Source organism: Mobula birostris, chromosome 4, assembly GCF_030028105.1.
Source record: "Mobula birostris isolate sMobBir1 chromosome 4, sMobBir1.hap1, whole genome shotgun sequence".
Lineage (NCBI taxonomy): Eukaryota > Metazoa > Chordata > Chondrichthyes > Myliobatiformes > Myliobatidae > Mobula > Mobula birostris.
The window spans coordinates 55,050,010-55,070,596 of record NC_092373.1 but is presented as its reverse complement, the minus strand read 5'-3'; the positions used below and the strand labels follow the sequence as shown (position 1 = coordinate 55,070,596).

The 20,587-nt window shown below is 42.4% G+C and overlaps 1 long non-coding RNA gene across 1 annotated transcript in view; it reads right to left on the bottom strand.

The window, feature by feature from the left end:
* Nucleotides 1-20,516, bottom strand: part of LOC140196347 (uncharacterized) — a 94,273-nt gene extending 73,757 nt beyond the window's left edge. Inside the window, exon 1 of the long non-coding RNA XR_011885685.1 lies at nt 20,322-20,516. This is a non-coding gene — a long non-coding RNA (uncharacterized lncRNA). The remainder of the gene's footprint in view (nt 1-20,321) is intronic.
* Between the last annotated feature and the right edge of the window lie 71 nt (nt 20,517-20,587).

The following is a 20,587-nucleotide window of genomic DNA, read 5'->3' as shown; positions in this document are numbered from 1 at the left end:
TCGCAGTATTCTGCGATATGTTGGTGATATTCTAATTGCATCTGCAGGAAAGAAAGAGCACATCTGGGAGGTTTTGAGGACGTTACAGGTTATCGAAAATGCAGGGTTGAAGGTAGACCTCTCCAAGGCACAGTTTGGACAGTCTGAGCCACTGAGCAATTTGGAACACAAGACTGAACAGAGCGAGAAAGTAATACCCAAGGAATGTAAAGAAGCAATTCTTAAACTCCCCTGCCCATTACAGTGAAAGAAATCTGTCAGAGTTTAGAGCCCCTAAATTACAGTTGCAGTTTTGTGGAAAATTATGCTGAGTTCACAAAACCTCTGCAAGCTCTCATAAGAGGAGGGAAATAGGAGGAATGAATGCTGGAGTTAGATCAGGCCTTTTCACATCTAAAGCAAACCCTAGCTACAGCACCGGCTTTGACCTTGCCAGACACGAACACCTTTTTTTGTGACAACCAGGGGGAGTTTTATACAGCTGTTGTACGTCAAGAACATGGTGGCAAGTTGCAATCTGTAGCATATTATTCTGTAAAAAGGGACACTGTGGCAGCAGAAATGCAAAGGTGTATGGAAGCAATGGACTGTGTGACTTGGGCTGTTGGAGAGTTGGAACCTGTTGCTCTGGCTCAGATAGTCTTGCACACACCTCACAGGATAGTCATTCTGCTAGAGGCAGGGAAACTACCAGCAGCGCCCGGCAGCAGGGGAGCGAAATATGAGGTAACATTGTTACCTGCTGACAAACACATCAAGATTGTAAGTGATGGTCTGGTTAACCCAGCCAGTTTGATGGGACGGAATCCATTCCCCACCTGAGGGGTCAGTCATAGGAGAAAAGCCCTTAGGGAGTGATGTGTTGACCATTTTGTAGATGGGTTTGGGAAGTACCAGGACACTAGTCCATGAATGGGATGGACTGTTATGGATAAAGGAGGGAATCTAATAACAGGAGGAAAACTCCCAGGCCACAGGTAAGCACGTGGCAGAACTAAAAGTGTCAACAGAGGCCGTTAAATGAGGTAAGGGTAGGGAGGCCAGACAGTCCAGCTTTTGAACACTCTGTCCCCTGACCGGCGCCACCTCGAGTCAGATGTTAATTTGTCCTCCTTTTTTGGGTCTGACTAAAACACTTATATAAATTACCTCAGATATTCTTAAAACAATGGGAACTGAAAGCTATAACAACTGTTAACATTTTTATTATATGTAGTTGCTGTTGTCAACACTGCTCATGACGCAGTGTACGAGTCACGTCAGCATGTCTGAGAGGGTCAGTCTGCCCAAGGCTGCCGCTGCAGTGGAGAGTGGTTGACCTTTTTGTTCTTGTTTCAAGCCCCTAAAGAAATGCCGAAAAGAAAGACTATATTTAACCATGAATGGGCCAAAGAATTTGGATTTTTTGCTAAAAACAGAAAAGACTACTTTCATGTTTTTTGTACACTATGCCGTTGTGATGTGGAGATTGGCAGTAAGGGACAAAGTGCAGTTGAACAACACGCTACCACAGAGAAACATAAAGTTAACAGTCGTACTGATGGTATGTCATCATTGTTATCATTTTTCTCCCCAGCTCGATCAACTCAAGATGACAAAATCTTGGCTGCAGAACTGTGTAAAGTGTATCGTGCTGTGAAGCATCATCAATCATACAGAAGTGTTGATTGTGGAGTAAAAGTTGACAAAGAAATATACAGTGACTCATTGATAGTGAAAGGTGTAACATGTGGGAAAACTAAAGCAAAACCTCTGTGTGAAAATATTCTAGCACCGTATTCTGTACAAAAGCATGTGGAGTATATCAAAGAACATGGCTTGCCCTTTTCAGTAGCAACTGATGCTTCAAACAAAGGTGCAACAAAGTGTTTCCCAATACTTCTGAGATACTTTCATTTTGAGAAGGGAGTGCAACATGTGTTACTTGACTGTTACAGCAATAACAATGAATCATCAGAAGGTATAACAAATCAGCTGCTGGTTAAACTAGAGACATCAGGTCTGGATCTGAATCAAGTGTCTGCATACTCTGCTGACAGTGCAAGTGTAAACTATGGAAAACACAACAGTGTTTATCAAAAACTGAAAATGGCTCAAAAGAACATTATTGCTGCAGATTGTCTGGCCCATGTTTTGTACAATGCAACAAGATTTGCTACTGGAAAACTGGAAATTGATGTTGAAAATATTGCGCTCTAAGTGTACAACCATTTCAGCATCTCAGCTAAAAGAACAGCACAGTTAAATGAATTCTGTGAATTTGTGGATGTTGATAATTGTAATCTGTTACAGCATGTTGTGACTTTCTTTCTTTTGCCATCCATTGACAGAAGACTTCAGTGCTGGGAAGTCCTAAAAAGTTACTTTCAGAGTCTAGGTGAGGAGGAGTGCCCCGAGGTACTGTGGAAGTGCTTTGGAGATGAAGGAATTGCCTGTGAATCCTCAGGGATTTATTTCTTCGTCTTCAGTCACACTCTTAAATTGTTCTCAGACACTATTGAAGCACTAGAAGCCAAGTCACAGCATAATTTCAGTATTTAAACTAATGGCTGAACTGATAAGCAAACTTGAGAGAAGAGTAAAGGACTGTTCTTTTGGCTTTGCAGTGAACACCAAGCTTCGCCAGCTTACCCCTGATGTGTCTAAGAAATGCAAAGCAGACTTCATTGTTTTCTATGAAAGTGTCATAAAGTACTTAGTGACAGGTGTGACTTCTCTGAAAACAGCTTTCATAACAAAGTGTCAAAATTGAGCCTAACAAGTGCCATACCTTTTGGAGAATTCTGTGATGTAGTCAAGGCCTGTAACCTTCAAGATATTGATACAGATGAATTATATGAAGAGTATGGGATTGTGGAGGCACTTCTGAGATGGTAGATAGCCATAGTGAAGAACGTTATCGCAAGCTGTTCAGTAGATCTGAGGTTTCTTTTACAAACCTGAAGAAGGTGAGTGCTTATATCTTCTCTATTCCATGCAGCAATGCTCACACAGAACGAGTTTTTTCAATGATGACCTCAGTTTGGAGAAAGGAGAGAAACCGTCTGCAAGTGGACTCAGTCAAAGCAGAGCTCCAAATATGTAACAACTTCTCAGAGGAGTGCCCATCCATGTACAAAAAACTCCTGGCCAACGGAAAACTCCTGGAGATGGCAAGTAAAGGGCAGAAATACAAAAAATGGACATCCGTACCTGGCAGTCCATGGTAGGCCTAAGTAGGCTACTTTCTTTACTTTGTTAAGTAAGTTAATTTGGTTAGCACATCTGCTTCAGCAAGAGTGAAAATGAATATTCATTTCTTTCAGTTCTTTATTTATACTGTATGAACGCATGTATGTAATATAAGACTATAAGACCATAAGACAAAGGAGCAGAAGTCAGCCATTCGGCCCATCGAGTCTGCTCCGCCATTTTATCATGAGCTGATCCATTCTCCCATTTAGTCCCACTCCCCCACCTTTTCACCATAACCTTTGGTGCCCTGGCTACTCAGATACCTATCAATCTCTGCCTTAAATACACCCAATGATTTGGTCTCCACTGCTGCCTGTGGCAACAAATTCCATAGATTCACCACCCTCTGGTTAAAAAAATTTCTTCGCATTTCTGTTCTGAAAGGGCGCCCTTCAATCCTTAAGTCATGCCCTCTCGTACTGGACTCCCCCATCATGGGAAACAACTTTGCCACATCCACTCTGTCCATGCCTTTAAACATTCGAAATGTTTCTATGACGTCTCCCCTCATTCTTTGAAACTCCAAGGAATACAAGAGCGGACAAACGTTCCTCATATGTTAACCCTCTCATTCCCAGAATCATTCTAGTGAATCTTCTCCGTACCCTCTCCAACGTCAACACATCCTTTCTTAAATAAGGAGACCAAAACTGCCCACAGTACTCCAAGTGAGGTCTCACCAGCGCCTTATAGAACCTCAACATCACATGCCTGCTCCTATACTCTATTCCTCTAGAAATGAATGCCAACATTGCATTCGCCTTCTTCACTACCGACTCAACCTGGAGGTTAACCTTAAGGGTATCCAGTACAAGGACTCCCACGTCCTGTTGCATCTCCGAACTTTGAATTCTTTCCCCATTTAAATAATAGTCTGCCCATTTATTACTTCTGCCAAAGTGCATAACCATACACTTTCCAACATTGTACTTCATTTGCCGCTTCTTTGCCCATTCTTCCAATCTATCCAAGTCTCTCTGCAGACTCTCCATTTCCTCAGCACTACCGGCCCCTCCACCTATCTTCGTATCATCAGCAAACTTAGCCACAAAGCCATCTATTCCATAATCCAAATCGTTGATGTACAATGTAAAAAGAAGCCGCCCCAACACGGACCCCTGTGGAACACCACTGGTAACCGGCAGATACCAGAATAGGATCCCTTTATTCCCACTCTCCGTTTCCTGCCAATCAGCCAACTCTCTATCCACGTATGTAACTTTCCCGTAATTCCACGGGCTCTTATCTTGTTAAGCAGCCTCATGTGTGGCACATTGTCAAAGGGATATGCAGAATGATGAATCATTGAATAGGAAAAAGGGCTCTGGCAGAAAATCACTGATTAATGATGAAATAGCTAGGTTTTTGCTGGATTTATATAAGCAAAAAAAGTATCATGTTAGAATTTTTATTTAATAAAATAACTAAAGTGATCATCTGTTTGCATTTGTTGTTTTTGCAATACGGTTTAAGTTTTAATAAAAAAATACATTTTTTTGAAACACACTGTGTATGTATGTGTATATATATGGTAACCTATGACCACGTATGCAATGTTCTCCTTTTTGGAAATTTGGAAATAGCCACCCTGGGTAAGGGACAGAGGGAGAACATTTTCTCAGACGGTAGACAGTAGATACGCATTTGGAGTACATGATTACCTGGCAGCTTGGGCAAGGAGAAGTGTGCGACCTCAACAGGAGAGCATATACATCAGGAAGAAATGGAGAAGGAGTTAGTTGAAGCTGATGAACTGCCCCTGGAAGATGTCTTAAAGATTAAGGTGCACAGAAGGGTAGTAACCCCTGGGCAAAGGAGAATGCTGTACGTTTGCTATTAGCTGGCTGCAGCAATTGTGAAGGAATCTGGTCTCGTCCCAGTAGAGGTAGTGATGATGAGGGAGGCGAAGGAGGAAGATTTAAAGGTGACACAAGAGGGAAAAGCGGATTTGGGGACAGGCAGGAGCAATGCAAAAAGAAGATGGGATGTGGCAAGAAGGTGACCCTGTGGTAGCCCGTGCATCAGACACACTTTGTTAAAAACGTACCATGGTTTAGCTCACATAGGGCAAGATGAGGACCCAGCCAGAAAGATGCTGCAGGCGATCGGGAATGGGCAGATAAATCACTAAATTCAGCCGTGGCCTGAAGTTCCATGGGTGCAACTTCAGATGGACTTCAAAGGACCCTTACCCTAGTCTAGGGGGTAAGAGGTATTGCTTGGTGATTATTGACCACTCCACCATTCCTGTGTCAGGATTGCTCTGCAAAAGCAGTAGCCCGTGTGCTAGCTGAGGAGGTAATAGCCAAATGGGAAGTACTGAGCAGCCTTGATTCAGATCAGGACACACCTTACTGGGAAGGCAATCAAGAGGGCTTGCATGTTGCTGGGGATCAAACAGAAGTGGCACATTCCATACCGACTTCAGAGCTCTGGAGTGGTTGAGAGAATGAATCACAATGGAAAAGGGGGCCCTAATGAAGGCTCTGATGGAGTCCTGGAAAAGTTGGTCTCAGGTTTTACCAGCAGTGCTCATGAAATACAAGGAAGCCCTGCTCCTGGGACAGGATTTACTCCCTTCGAATTAGTGACAGGAAAGGCTGTGCAACTACCTTTGTTGCACAAAGGACGTGATCACGGGAGAACCCGACAGCTGCAACGGTACGAACTCGATTACACTGTTCAAAGTACATTTATTATCAAAGCATGTATACAATATAGAACCTTGAGATTCGTCTCCTTACTGGCAGTTACAGGACAAAGAAACCACTTAAAAAAAAGACTGTCAAACACCCAATGCGCAGAGAGAAAAAAGAACATCCAACAATAAAAGTGCTGGTCTTATCTCGTGTGACTGGTCGCCACACTCTTTATGAGAAAACCAAATTACACAGTTCTACACTAGGTGCTAGTAGGTCATCATAAACTCTAGAAATTGGAAGGAAGCAGTGAATAGAAAACACGCACTTCTATAGGCAAGTTTTGTTTATTTAAAAAAACAAGATATAAAATATTTACAAGAGTGAGAACAATACAAAAATTCCAACATTCTGTTTGGGTTCCAAATTACAGACATCAACAAAAACCAAATTCATCTTTAGTTAGAGTCAGAGATATTCATTTGAATAACTTTTGTTACTCCAATTTCTCTAATTAGATCTAGTGTTATTCCCTATTTAAAGGTTTACAGACTAACCTTTCCTTTTTACTTATTCCTATTAGTTAGAAAACTAATTGAATTCCTATTCTTAAGTATTATGATTAACTTCAGTTTCAGTTCAAGTCAGTATGTCTACAAATCCAAATTCAAAATTTGCATATCTATATAGCTTAACTCCTTTCATGATAATTCTCCAACTTCACAGCTTTTAAACAAAGTAAATCTCATTCAGTAACTTATCAAAGTCTTTGCAAAAATAAGCAGTTCTTTCAGAAAATCAAATTCAGATCCTTGAAATGGAAATAAACTTGTATGTCCAACCGTATTAAATCCTCTATGTCATTAAGAATGGACAATAATATGGAGGTATCAATGGAATTGTACCAGTTCACAGAAATGGAAAGAGTTTTGATGGAAAATAAGATTTTATTACACCCTCTCAGAAATCCCATTATGATAGTAACCTCCCTGTTTGCTGGAGAAATTGTGGAAATCAAAATGCAAACTATTATCATATTATCTGGGAATGCCCCGTTATTAAAGACTATTGGAGTGGGTTACACAATGCCCTACAAGACATCTTTAAATGAGAAATACCCTTAGAAAGTAAGACCATATATTTTGGGTACATACCTCAAGAATGGTTGAAAAGAGATAAATATTTAATGAATATACTGCTGGTGGCTGGTAAAAAGACTCTTACCAGGAAATGGTTGTCACAGGAGAGCCCAACTTTAAATGCATGGATGGAAATTACAATGGACATTTACAAAATGGAGAAGATAACAGCATCTGTTAATCATAAGTTGGAACAATTTGATTCATACTGGGAAAAATGGTTTAACTGCATAACACCTTATAGGCCTGATTTTATTCTCACAAATCAATGAATATGTTGTAAAACAAAAGATCACTCCCTACTTGTACATAGTTTTCTCCTTTTGCTTGTTCTTTCCTTCCTCTCTTTTCCATAAGTGCATACCTCAGATAAATATTATGTGGAGATTTGTGGCAAATATGACTATATGTACAATACCGTATCTGAAATACATCTTATGGAAATGTTTGTTTGATGATGAACTTCAATAAAAAATAAATTACAAAAAACAAACATTTTGTTTCTGCATTGGTTCTTTGATCTTGGATGGCTTGCTATCTTGTAACGTTGGATTAAATAGTTGGTCATCCACGGAAAGTCGATTCACAAACTTATACAAATAAGAACCTGGCCTGTATACAACAGGATACAATCTTTAAGTTTTTATACACATTCTATTTTCTATTTCAAAATAACTCAATATCACATTGTCATTTCCAAACATTTCTCAGTTACTACCATATTTCACACACATATTGATACACTTGGGACAGTAAAAGTTTTAACTCACTAAATCCCTTGAACAAAACTAATTCCCAGTTACCCGGTAGAGATCTTAGACACTCGTCTCAGCCAATATTGTCTCATTACAGCTGGTGCTCATTATAGCTGTAGCTTCAATAGGTCTTTTATTGCTATCGTCTCTCCCCCAGGGGTTTCACCCTGAGGTTTTCAAGTAAGTAGGGTAGAGATACTTGCTACTAATTCCACTTTTAACAGTTTATATCTTTGGATTCTAATAGTTTGCTGTGTTTCTCTCACTTTCCAGCACTGCATCAGCCACGCCTTGTTCTCACATACCTTTTTTTCTTCCAAGTTCTCTTTTCCTTTAAATTTTGGTAAACCACGTTTTAAACCCTCCACAGGTGGAGCTTTCTAACGTTACATCTCTGGGTTTAAATAACCTGGGTTATATAAGCAAATTGCTTCAGAACTGAAGTTTTACAAAAGACACGAAGCATCGCTGCAGCTGGAGCAGATCACAGCCTCAGTTCAGCGCCAAGCTGAGTAAACAGCACAGAGCGGCGAGCACAACAGGCCCTCATCTCACCTCCGGTCCCAATACCCTGACCTTTTCAATCTGGCCCGGTGCTTACATCGTCCACAAATGTTGTTCCTCACTCTCGAACTGCTCTGGGTTCTGAACTCCAGCGCCACAATTCAGCCCGGCACTTAAATCGATCAGCCATTGCGACTTCACTCGCTCTCAGACCCAGATTCTGTCTCGATTCTGCTTCGACCCCATCTCAGCCTTTACTTGCTTACAACCATGCCTTTCCTGCATCTTCACCTCCGCTTGCCTGTCCGTTCTTATTCGTCGTTATTCATAAGGTATTTATTAGTTTTCACTGTTTTGTTTTTTTGCCACTGGTAAGCAGTCACTGGACATCACCAGCACCATCTTAAACTGGAAGTTGTGCAGGAGTTGGCCATTCATCTGTATGATCTAAAAGGGGAAGTCACTGACTGACATAGTGTGGAGCTGGAAGCACGACAATGCCCAAGTGAAGGGGAACCTACCAGAAGTGGCAGAGAGGGAATGGTTGAAGTTGTACCAGCAAAACCGCGACTGCTACCCAGATAGATGGGACCATTTATAGTCATCTTGACTGGAGAACCTTTTGCCCTAAGGAAGGGCCAAAGTGAAAACACTGGTCCCACCTGTAAAGATGCTTTGGGCGGGAATGATTTAACTGTGCAAACAGGAACAGTAAACAAAGAATCCAAAAAACTACACGCAAAAGAATTTGGGAAATTGTATGTTCTTGGAAGCAAGTAAGATGAGGGAATAACGAAGAGCGACCAGCTGTGGTATGCAGTTCTGCATGGGTATCATGAGAATACGCGGTACTGTGAAATGGATATTTGCAAACTGCACTGCGCTCTGAGGACATAGGGTGGGAAGTAGAATAGAGAAGCAAGAAGCAGAAATGGAGTTGGAAACTACCCAGTTATTGGAGCCATTAAAGGAGATAATGGCTCGATGTTGTCCAAGGGAAGGGCATTAGGACCCATACAGCTTGGCACCGGTGTTGTCGCACAGCACTGTGTGGTTAAGTGCCTTGCTCAAGCCAAGGCTCAAACTAGCGACCAACAAATCACTAGACGAACACCTTAACCACTTGGCCATGCGCCAACACAGGATATAACTAATGAGGTTATTGATAGAGTGAACAATGGCACTCGTCACTGTGATAGAAATGCAGTCTGTTCAACATGCTGCCTGGCTTTTGTATGTAAAAACTGCAAGCATTCTGCAGTTAGAAGGCCACGGAGTCCCGGACCGGATGTCAGACAACCAGCAGAAAGAAGCAGTGGGTAGAGGTTCCTCTGCATGTCACGTTCAAGATCATACTCTGACTAACCATGTCCAGGGAGGCTGTGAAAATGAGGAGTCCATTATATGTTGCAGCAGTCCTCTACATTTCCCAGCATACTGACTAGTGTAGAGATCGTTTTCTCTTAGCGCAGTGACTCCCCTTAGCACTAAGTATTGACTGATAACTTACCCACGTGCATTGGTTTATTGCTGTCTCTGAAAAGTAAATGAACCTCGCCTCGAAATGCGTGCTTTTCTTTATTTGATATGTAGTTGTACAGATGCAGCAGTGACAATCAGATGTACTCTCTTATGAGGGAGATAATGTCAGAAAATGCCATGAGGGACCTTTTGATATCTCTAAGTAATCCACTGGCCTATGCAGTGGATAGACAAGTCTGAGGGGTAGGGGAGAGGGTATGAACTTTATGCAATGTCACCAAAAGGGGAATTATTGGGCATATCTGGAGGAGGTTTCATGAAGCAGCCTGATGGAATGTGGTTTTGCTACATCTGATAACTGTTCCCTGTTCCTACTGCCAGTTAATATTGAAACTTTTCTGAAGTATTGTTTGGTGAACAGATTTACTACTTTGCAACATCAGCAAGGGATGGTTGCAGTGCAGTCTGATTGGCTACAATGTGGCAATCAGTGACGTCTCAACTGACCATGACTGCAGAGCAGGGACCTGCCTAAGCCAGCTGAGCAGGGACACTGGAGCTGGAGCTCACCGCTTATGGTAGTCACACAAACTTGTAGCCACAGAACTACTACCCGTTCCACACTTTACTGCTGATTGGGAAAAGATAATCCAAGGGGGTCATTCATTCAGGTGCCTTGCCGTACCGCATGGGCAATCATGTCTCTCCGTCCACCACAGTCCCTGACCCTCTGAATTGTAGTTGTTGCCTCTTCTGTTTCTAACCATGATGTTATTCCATCTATCATTTCCATTCTCTGTCTGCTTCTTCTTCTTTTTCCTTCCAGCTTTCCAGTTGTAACTAAATATTCTAATGTCTCTATTCGCATGATATGTCCAAAGAATTTTGATTGCTGCTTTCCGATTTTTTTTAAGTAATGTACGTTTTGTTTTCGTTCTCTGTAGAGCTTCTTCGTTGGTTATCTTGTCCGTATATGATATGCATAGCATTCTTCTGAGGAACCACATCCTGCTGCATTGATTCTTTTTCCATTGCATTTGTGATGGTCCATGACTCACAGCCATACATCAATATAGGAAGAATGTAGCAGCTGAAAATTCTAAGGTGGATGTCAATTGCTAATTTCTTGTTCGTTAGGATGTTTCTCATTTCTGTAAATGCTGTTCTTGCCATTGCTATTCTTGCTTTTATGTCTGTTTCGCATTTGCCATCAGATGTTATCCACGATCCAAGGTACTTGAAGTTGTGAACTTGTTTCAGGAGTTCATTTGCCAATACCATCCTACAGTTTGGGATATCAGGTTTCTTCGTTACAGTAAAACCACTACTTCAGTTTTCTTTTTGTTTAAGGTTAGGCCAAGTCTTTCACCCTCTGTGTTGATGGTAGATATTAGTTTCTGTAAATTTACTTCACTGTTTGCTATCAGTACTGTATCAGTACTGCGGCTTTTAGGTCCGGGGATACCAGTCGTTACATGGAATCTAGGCGTGAACTCCGGAAAGCCATTAAGGGCGCCAAGAGGCAATATTGAGCCAAGTTGGAAGCCCAGGCTAACCAGAGGGATGCCAGTAGACTATGGCAAGGTCTAAATGAGGTCACTGGGTGCAAAGAAAAGGCTGAGAATATCAATAATTGTGGCGCTTCTCTTCCTGATGAACTTATCGTATTCTACGCAAGATTCGAACAGAAGAGAAGCGTCCCGCTCCCTCCGGATGAACCGGACCGGGTGGCATCGAGATTCATCGTCACCGCGAAGGCATTAGAACGGCCTTCCTGAAGATAAATCCAAAGAAGGTGACAGGCCCAGATGGCGTCCCAGGACGGGTTCTCAGGGCCTGTGCAAGCAAGCCAGCAGGAGTGTTTGCTGACATCTTCAACTGCTCCTTGCTTCAGTATAAGATCCCCTCGTGTTTTAACAAAGCAACGATAATCCCGGTGCCGAAGAAGAGCAAGGTAGCATGCCTGAATGACTATCGACCTGTGGCTCTGACATCAATTGCTACGAAGTGCTTCGAGAGATTGGCTATGGCACACATCAACCACAGCCTACCAGCCAACCTCGACGCTTTGCAATTCGCCTACCGGAGCAAAAGGTCAACGGCAGATGCCATCTCTCTGGCCATACCCTCCAAATATCCAGACCTGCATCTCGTTTTTTTTTGCACTACCTTACTTTCCATTTTTCTATTTTCTGTTTATGATTTATAATTTAAATTCTTAATATTTACTATTGATTCATAATCCAGGGAGCGGGAAGCACAGAATCAAATATCGCTATGATGATTGTACGCTCTAGTATCAATTGTTTGGCAACAATAAAGTATAAAGTATAAAGTAAGTATAAAAGTATAAAGTATCCACATAGCAGAAGTTGTTGATATTGTATCCTCCTATACTTATTCCAGGTAGGTCTTGTATGGTTCTCATGATGTTTTCACTGTCCAGGGAGAACAGGTCTAGTGATAGAACACAACCCTGTCTGACTCCTCGCTTTATTGGCTGATAATATCTTTAAACACTTTCATGATGACTTGGTGTTTCACTATCTGAAAGGCTTTTTTTGTAGTCAATGAAACAGAAGTTTCTTGTACTTCTATTGACCTCTCGATAATATTTTAGATTAGATTATGAGAACACTCAGTCTTCTTTTTATTGTCACTTAGAAATACATACCTGCATTAAGAAATGATACAATGTTTCTCCGGAGTGATATCACAGAAAACAGGACAAACCAAAGACTAACACTGACAGAACCACATAATTATAACATATAGTTACAGCAGTGCAAAGCAATACCATAATTTGATGAAGAACAAACCATGGGCATGGTAAATAAAGTCTCAAAAGTCCCCAAGTCGATCGACTCCCGAGTCCCCGATAGCAGGCGGCAAAAGGGAGACACTCCCTGCCATAAACCTCCAGGCACCATCAACTTGCCGATGCCTTGGAAGCAGCTGACCACAGCCGACACTGGGTCCATCCGTCCGAAAACCTTGAGCTTCCAACCAGCCTCTCTGATACAGCCTCCCGAGCGCCATCCTCTGCTGAGCGCCTTCGACCTCGCCCCGGCCGCTGAAACACACAAAGCCGAGGATTTCGGGGCCTTCTGCTCCGGAGATTCCAGTTACCACACAGTAGCAGCGGCAGCGAAGTGGGCATTTCAGAAGTTCTCCAGATGTTCCCCTGTACTCTCACGTCTGTCTTCATCAAATCAGAATTGTGCACGGTCAGATAACTTGACAGGTAACAGACATCACCACCAAAGTGGCCGCGCACACTGCCGTCACGCCGCCATCTTCTCCTCCCTCCTTCCTGAGAATATGAGTGGCGTCTAATGTTCCCTTGCCTTCGACAAAGCCACACTGTTCTTCACTGATCTCTGGTTTAGTTTTGTTTCTATTCTGAGTATGATGATTCTAAGTAGAATTTTTGTGAAGTGGCTCATTAAACTAATTGTTCTGTGTTGTCCACACTCTGTTGCACCTGGTTTCTTTGGCAGTGCAATGAATACTGTCTTTAAAAGATCTTCTGGAACTTTGCCACTGTTGTATATTCTATTCAATAAGATTGTTAATTTCTCTACACCAAAATCGTCTAGCGCTTCATACAGTTCAACCAGAAAGTTATCTGTTCCTGATTATTTCCCCTCTCGCAGTTTCTTCATAGCATGTTCCACTTCTTCTTTCAGTATTGCTGGGCCCTCATTGTTGTTGCCAATATCAAAGTTGACCGCTTGGTCTTTGTCGTCATATAGATCTTTGATGTATTCTGACCATCTTTGCATTACTTATCCTTTTTCCATAATTGTAGAGCTGTCTTTTGCTTTTATACATCCTGTTGTTACCCCGCTTTTCTTCCGATTTGTGACCTCTTTGATCTCGTCGTGCATACGTTTGCTGTTGTTGGTCCTCTGCAATTGTTCTATTAACTCACATTTGTCCTTAAGCCACTTTTCTTTTGCTTCCCTGCACTTGGTTGTTATCTGCGCATGCAAGGATACGTGGGCTTTTTCGTTTTCCTTACATTTTCTTCTTTGTTACATAAGATTCAGAATTTCTTCTGTCAACAATTTCTTTTTAGCTTTTTTCTGTTGTTTGGGAATCACCTCTTGTGCTGCTTGTGTTATGCTGTCTCTGAGGTTTTTCCATTGCTGTTCTATCAAAGTGATGTTTTGTGGAGCCTCGAATTTGTTCTTCACTGTTATTTGGAATTCATGTTTGATGTCACTGTTTTTTCTCAAAAGTCCCAAATTCAGCTTTGGCTCTACTCTTGGTCTTTTAAGCTTTCTGAGTTTCAGGTACATCACGCTGATTATTGGTACGAGATCACTGTCCCTGGATATGTTTTGCATGATTTCAGGGCATTTCTATACCTTCTCCTTATAAGCACATAATCAGTCTGGTTTCTGGTGCTATTCCCTGGGCTCCTCCATGTCCATAGTTTTCTCGGGTGTTGCTTGAAGACGGTATTACCAATTATATAATTTTTTTCTGTTACCCATGTAGCTAGTCGTTCACCTCTCTCTTTTCTCTCACCTATGCCGTAATGCCTAATATTGTCCTCATCCCTGGTCTTGCCTACCTTTGCGTTGAAGTCACCTCGAATAATGGTATTTTCTGAGCTTTTACATTGTCTTAATGCTGTTTCTAGTTTGTCATAAAATTGATCGATGCTTTCTTCACTGCTGTCTGCTGTTGGGGCATAAACTTGAATGATGTTAATGTCAAAAGTCTTTGCATGTAGTTTCACAAGTAACACTTGATCTGATATTGTCCAATAGCCTTTTATTGATTTTGCATGTTTTTCATCTAACATAATTCCAACACCTTGTTCATGTATTTCTCCTCCTGAGTAAATGATGGTATATCCCTCTGAGCCTGTTTTACCAGCTCCTTTCCACCTCATCTCGCACGTTCCCAAGATGTTGATTTTTAATCTTTCCATTTCCTGTTTGATGTTGTCTAGTTTACCAGGTTGGTTAAGGGTTCTTACATTCCAGGTTGCTAGTCTGATCTTCTTGCTTTTAATCTGCCGACAGTCGCTGGATAACGGTCGAGGTTCACCTGTGGCGCATGAGATCCTCTATCGGATGAGGCTCCTTCAGTGAAGGCTCCATTCACATCTTTGAGCTGAGACCGTAGCTGATTTGAGTTCATGATTGTACAAGGGAGGAATACTGAAGTGGTTTCCCGTTGCCTTCTTCAGTTGCAGTGTCCATACTGGATGGGCAACCCTGGCCATTGATCAGCAGATTCATTTGCCCAGCATTTTTAGTTTTACAACCATTAATTCCAATTGTAGAATCTGCTTGTAAAACCATCCACCACCTGCAAACCATGGCTTCACGAGACCCTGACTGGGAGGCTAAACAGGTACCACACCGTGCCCAAGGGTGACCTGGAGGCTATTAGACGGAAGGAGCGCCTTACACCTCCTTTTACTGAGCAATTGCACAGCACCAACACCCAAGAGGGTAAGGAAGTCATTAAAAAATGGGATGTACTGTCAAAAAGGATAATGGATCATGAGAATAGGGTCGAGGTGGCTCTAGAAAACTCCTCCTTCTGAAACAGAGTTTGGAACTGGGGTTTGAATGTTCTAATCCCCACACCTGGATTGGACTTGCTTCTCATATTATCGTTGTTGTACAGCTGATTGTTTTAATGACCATTACTAGTTTAGTGTGTGCACTAGGATGGCAGGTAATGCGTTGGCGTTGGGGGATTGTCATTTAGTAGGCAAAACAATGACACTGTTAGGGATTCCAGAGTTCAGAGTTCAATTCTGGCGCCATTTTGTAAGGAGTCTCTGTACGTCCTCCCTGTGGAATAAGTGGGTTTACCCTGGGTGCTCTGGTTTCCTCCCACAGTCCAATGATGTACTGGGTAGGTGTGACTGTCCATGACACGTTCTCCTCTCTCAGAAGGTAAAAGAAAAGATCAGAGAAGAGTTGACATCAAGTATATACTCTATGAATATGATATGGATGAGTAAGAGGGGCATTAAACAAGCTGAGGACAGACAAGGATGGCAATATCATCCATCATGTTTCTCCACAATTACAAGTGTTAGCTACCTGTACATATTTTACCATGATCAACCCAGACCTTATTAAATTTGGCCATGAAATGGCTTCTTGTAAAGCAACTCTAATTTAAAATTACAAATAAAATAGAATGACTCAGCTGCTAGGAAACCAAATAGAGTAACATGTGAAGAGGTGTTGGTCACTGATACAAAAGCTGTCCAAGCAGAAAATCTCAGGCAGTGGGACAAGAAACTTGGGGAGGAGAATGGTAGTCATGTGAGCCCCAAAGAACCAGGCCCCTTTCTTTTGGCATCACTCCACGTGAGGAGAAAGGGCAGAAAGAAGGAAACATGGAATATGGAGGTAGAAACCTCCAAAACGCACCTCAGAAAATCAATATCAGAATGAGAATCAGGTTTATTATCAGTCTTAAATTATGTGAAATTTGCTGCTTTTTAGAAGCAGTACAGTGTAAGAACATATTACTCTAAAATCACAAAATAAATAGTGCAAATATAAGGAATAACAATGAAGGATTCATGGACCATTCAAAAATCTGATAGCAAAGGAGAAGATGCTGTTTCTCAATTGTTGAGTATGGGTCTCCAGGCTCTTGTACCTCCTCCCTGGTATTAACAGGAAAAGGGAATATCCAGGACAATAACGGTCCTTAGGGATGGGTGCCACCTTCCTTGAGTCACCAGCTCTTGAAGATGATCTTGGTGGTGAGGAGGGACATAACCATGATAGAACATAGAAGAGGGCAGCACAGGAACACAGGATGGAGCTGACGTGGAACGATCCAGGGGCAGGTCTGGGCTGCGTTACTCACGGGAGGGAGGATCTTGTACAACCAAGAGGGCCAACGTCCAAACAGTAGGGATGCCTGGAGTGACAGTAGCACCTCCTGTGACGAGTAACAAGACAGTATAAGGCACACATAGAAGGGAAGGAAGGTGAAACTGACACCATTCCTCAAAGAGAGAAGAGTTAAAACTGGACAGCATGCACTGGGAGCAGCAGTGTCAACAGATCTTCAGGAAACTAGGGGCAGAGGCACTGATGAGAAACAAGAAACCCACAGACCACACAGCAACTCTCACACCCACGCTCCGGGAATGCAGCAACAACACTGGCCCTGGCAATCCAATGGTAACGCCTCAGTCCCAGGAATCCAGGAGCAACACCAGCTCCAGGAACACAACGACAACACCAGCTCCGGGAACACAACGACAACACCAGCTCCGGGAATCTGCCGGGAACACTTCAGTCCCAGGAATCCAGTGGCAACACCAGCTCCGGGAATCAGTGACAATTCCAGCTCCGGGAACCCAGGGACAAACCTTATCCCTGGGAATTCAGTGGCAAGGTCTGCTCCAGAAATCTAGGGGGCAACACCTTGGCCCTGAAAGTCCAGCATCAACACTCCAGCTCCGGGAATCCAAAGACAAGACTCGAGCTCTGGGAAACCAGGGACAAGACCCCAGCTCTTGGATTCCAGTGGCGATAGCAACATTGCAAAGAAAAAGGCCAAGAGAAGAATTCAAACATCAATCAGAACAGTCTTCCCCAACAGCACTGTATGCTTCTGAAGCAGATCTAAACCAATACAACAGACCCTGACTACATAAGAACATAAGAAATAGGAGCAGGAGTAGGCCATCTGGCCCATCGAGCTTGCTCTGCCATTCAATATGATCATGGCTGATCTCCACCTAACTGCCTTTTCCCCATAGTCCTTAATTCCCACTAGTACAGTAGTTCACACACATTACAGGCATGCTGGAACCAATAAATTAACTGCAATTGACTTTAGAACTTACATTTATAAAAGGACTGAAAATACATATATTAACATACACAGTATCAAGAGCACTTTGCAGCATGTTACAGTATTAAATCAAGGTCAAGACAACCTGCTGTTTTTGCAGGGGGGTTTTCCACACCTCAGCAGACATTGCCAGTCGTACTGTGGGCGGCCCTGCAGGATATTATTGTGATTTGGAGACAACAGTAATCTTTCCTCTGGGCCGGGTATACAGCTGCAGAAAGATAACCACCACCACTGATGTCAGAGAATTGCTGGGAAGAAGGGAAGGGCGGGTGTCTTCACTTGGCAAATGCTCAGACTCAATGTGTACTTCTTTCTAATGAATGAAGGGCCATCTTTCTGCAACTCCCACTGCTGCTGGCTGGTGACATCCCGGCCAGCCTTTTCTGGGTGGTGGATTCAGCTGCATCATGGCTGCAGCCCGACAGTGTAAGAGGGACATCAGCAGACTGAAAAGCATGAAGAACGTGCAGATTGGAAAAGTAAAACATGCAAAGCTGTGCTTTGCCGTCAGTGACAGCAGTGGCCATTACCAGAAAAAGACTGGCCATCAAGTGCGAGGTGCTCTCGGTGTAGCTGTACCAGCCCTTAAACTAGAATTTCGTGCTAGCAATCGTCCAACACACTTCATCTGGAGCTGAAAAATGGAGCAAGTTGGCAAAAGTGACAAGTAAAAAGGTGGAAACCTGCACCCAGCATGGCCCTCATTGCAATGGGTGTATTGCTGTGCATAGATTCTGGGTAAGTATATTGCAGGTAGATGGGACTAGATGAGAGTAAGCATTTGGCACGGACTAGAAGGGCCGAGATGGCCTGTTTCCGTGCTGTAAGTGTTATATGTTTATAAGCAGAGAACAGGTATCGATTTTCTATCTGTCACACACTGACCCAGTCTACTTGTTTTAGTTGGATCATTCCACACCACCTGCCCCACCTGTAACACACGGCACCTCTATGCAAATTAAATGGACAGTGAACCCTGTCGTAGAAAGGGATGTTGGATCCAGGGGGTTGGTTTCCTGAGTTCAAAGCTTTAAACCAACCACCAAGACCTTGCTTTATTGTTGGTTATAAGGGCCTCCCCAAAAGATCTTTCATGCATATTAGCCACACTGGATGCAGCCCACGTATGCCAGAAGCTATCATTTATCCCCTCAGAGAATCAGTCTTTGTCAAGATTGGTTGATGTTCATCCCAAACAGCAGCATAACAGAGAATTCTTGGCTTTGTGCAAGAGACAAATACAGGCAAACCATCAACGTGATGAAAGATACAGTGTAATTTGCCTGAAACTCGCAAGCATGAAGTTATCCACAACTGAGTCCTGCAAACAGGACTAAGCACTGAAGCTGGGGTCAGCTATTGCAAGGATTCCATGGGCAAGAGCCACACTTAGGGTCTTTCATCCTTTGCACATAAATTGGTTGAAATATGCATTAGAACTACATAAACTCTGTCTGAATTGCAAGTAATATGCTAATAATAAATAATAGAAATTACATAACCTGCTATGAAAATGTTGACTTGAATGTTCTGTATTACATATCTGATTCTGCTTCAAGTTTTACGAATAAACAGATTTGAAATAAAAATCTTACCTTCTCTGTAACTTCAAGCATGCTTATTTTCTCAGTTTTCCAGTTCTGATGAAGGATTCTTAACCTGAAACATGAGCTGCATTGCTCCCCATTGATGCTGACCAACCTACTCAGTGCTTCCAGAGTTTTCTGTTATTTCAGTATCATAAGTTTATCACTTACATTTACAGGGCTTCTTAGGATAGATATGGGAATAGTTTTCCCTGGCTACTATAGTAAATCAACATAAATACTGTATATCAAATGCATCAGTATAAGTTCATGACTTAGCTGAGAGGAAATGTCACCCAGTAGGTTGCAAGTCAGTGGAATCCTCTGCTTTAAACAGCCGTGGAGCCTCAGTTGCTGAGTATATTTGACACAGATAAACTTTGAATGGAGCACACACGAAAAGCTGGAGCATCTATAGAAAAGAGAACAGTCGACCTCTCCGGCCAAGACTTTTCGTCATCTTCAGTCCTGAAGAAAGGTCTGGGCCTGAAGCGTCGACTGTTTACTCTTTTCCATAGATGCTGCCCGGCCTGCTGAGTTCCTCCAACATTTTGTGTGTGTGTTGCTTGGATTTCTGGCATCTGCAGATTTTCTCTTGTTTGTAATTAGATTTTGAAAGAAATCAAGGATTATGGAACTGGCGGTGCTGGGAAGTGGCACTGGGGAAAATGTTAGTCACAATATAATCTGCTAGCAGAAGTAGCAGAATAGACTTCTGGTAGGATTTCTTTCATTGTTTTGTTTTGTATGAGAGCCTCAAGATAGCAGTATGCATCACTAGGACATGCTGTCTTCTCATCGGAGAAGCACACACCTGAACGGCCTTACTCCACGATTCAAAAACAGCTTCTTCCCCTCCATCATCAGATTTCTGAACCGTCCATAAGCTCTATGTCATTCCTTTTTTTGCATACTTAGTAATTTCATGCACAAAACAACAAATTTCACACCATGTAAGAGAATAATAAACTTGACTTGACTCCATCATACACATCTCTCAACAGATGGCAAAAAATAGGAGCATGATCGTTTAGACCTGACTTAAGTGTTTTAACATTTCCTGCCTCCCTTAATGTGGGAAATTTGTCCAGTTAACAAAGTCACAACTATCCTCCTTACTTTCAATGTCTTCATTTCTACTCAGTTGAAATTTTTAATCTCAAATCTTGGCAATATCTTGTCTTTGTTCAGTTGTGGAAGTCTTGGAACATTACGTTGTAATGAATCAGCGGTCGCCGGGGAGAAAATAACTCCGAATTCTAACAACAAGGGATTGCACAACTTTGACGGGAAACTAGCTGTTTGCTCAATCGCCATTGGCTACTTTTCATCAACCGAACTTCGTGCGTCACAAAGCAGCCGATCGTGGTGACGTCACGAGAGGG